Here is a 2,173-nt window from a genome sequence, read left to right as displayed (position 1 = left end):
TATATGTGTGTGTTTGTGTGTGCTTGCAATATGCTTCTACTATTTATATACATGCATGCAATGTACCTATAAGGTAATTTATATATGTGTACCTATACTGAAATCATAGTGTGAATAGGTATTAGGCTCCAGGCTGGGAAATATTGTTCGCATCAGAGGTGCAAATACTCGGCCGAAAAATCGTTTTATAGTAATAGGGAGACTCCGACTCTAAAAGATGGAACGATCAGGCATAATTACAGGTATAAAAAGCACGGGTAATTCGGTTGGATATGCGCATTCTTACTTACCCTGACTACAAAAACATTTCTTCAGTTCTATCCTATGAACCAAGGTGACTACTATAACTGTGGATATTTTGACTTCGAGAGATTCTTCAGAAGAAGACTTGTTACATACGTATGGTGTGAAATTTCATTCTTTACCGGATGTGTCAGGGGCTCGAGATCAGAAAGTTGTATACATGACGATTGTTTCAGCGCTCTGGAGGTTGTACATGAGTCTGCATTCGACAAATTCTCACATGGAAGCTCTGCGAAGAGTAGATTGGTACTACTTACAATTTGTTATGAGTGTCCCCAAACCCATAAAACCCTAAACCTTTACGAATGATCATACCCAAATCGTCAACTTGGATTATAAGATGACATGCAAATGTAGTTTAATAGTAAAGTTTGTTTGGAACGCCACTAGCACAACAGTCCATCTATATATAGATGGCATCGCTCTGTGATACTGAGCCCTCTCTGACGGTTATCTCAGGCAATGCAACTGAGGCGAATCAGAGACCCTATAAAATCTCCCCGTCAAGGCAGTCGGAGATCGTGAACTTTCGCTTGAACTTGGGTTTTAGACCATAACGACCTACTTTCCCGTGAACGTAAATTCGAAGTATTGTTTAACGTCGTCAATTTTCATATATCAGAGGTAGATTAGACCCAGTTGGACGATTATATCCCACCTGCATTACTTGAGCGACGAGCGTGGCAAAGCACAGCAATGTCCCTTTTTTTATTAGACATTGTGCGAGTGAACTAACGCTCGTTAACTTGGTTCTACCCACTCTAGACCAGCAAAATTTCTTTAAGAATCATTGCAATAGTAGTTTCTTTTGCGATGTATTACTAGAATGTCACCCACTCTCAACTTCTGTATATGTGATCTACAATATGGAGAATCTATGATACTACATCACAATTGTTTGTATACTTATGGCTGTCATGATTGTACGCGAGATTTGAATTCGATTCCTTCGCACGTAATCCCCGTTGAATAATTAGTCTGATTTCATGTGAAGTATATTAAGAAAACTTAATGTCAGAGAGAAAGCGGGGTTCGGTCTCAACCTAAGGTATGTAATGTATTAAAACCTGATACACAATCGCATATCTACCTTACACCCCTTGGTATTTTCAGTCCCACTGTAAAGTCTTTCTATGTAAAGAGGAGTGCTTTGCATTCTTATCTGCTTGGAGAAAAAGTGTATCGTTTTCCACCTGGTTCGTGTGTATGCGCTTGCGCCTCTACTTGTAAATACTTTTCAAGTAGTATTGAATTTCAAAATCTGCAGATGTGAGGCTGTACACCTCATTGTCGTAAAACAATATTTTGTAGTATATGATTCCTTTGATGGATAAAATACATACTGTTTTCTTGAACTCGCCTTTTTCAAGTTGTATAGTATCATCATACGCGCGACATAGCTGTATCTGATCGCTTGTCCAATGATATTCACTTTATAAGTGTCAAACTACTCGTCGTGGACGGGAATCACGTATGGTTCTATAAAGTAGGAATACAGCTTCTCTGTATCTTAGCTACGCTGTTTGATCTCACGGTATCACCATCCTTGAAGTAGACTTACTTCTTCTTCTTAGTCCATCGTTCTTGCGCTTATGAATCCCACACGACCTTGTACACAGCCACGTGAATCGCTATACATTATTAGGCACCCTATCAACATGGAGTTGTAGCACACTTCTCCTAACGCGGAAGAATTGTGACAGGTAACGCCAATTATTGGGTCCGGTATTTCATTCATTTGATCGTGGACCCATGTCAGATGATAAAGCCAATCACTAACGTCGTCCTTAAAGGAGATATATACTGTAATTGTAAACTCCAGTTTCCTTTGTCGAACCGTCTTGTGTCTGTGATTTAAATGGAACTCCTC

The sequence above is a fragment of the Sphaeroforma arctica genome, assembly GCF_001186125.1.
Source record: "Sphaeroforma arctica JP610 unplaced genomic scaffold supercont1.32, whole genome shotgun sequence".
NCBI lineage: Eukaryota > Ichthyosporea > Ichthyophonida > Sphaeroforma > Sphaeroforma arctica.
Note: the sequence above shows the minus strand (reverse complement) of the source record.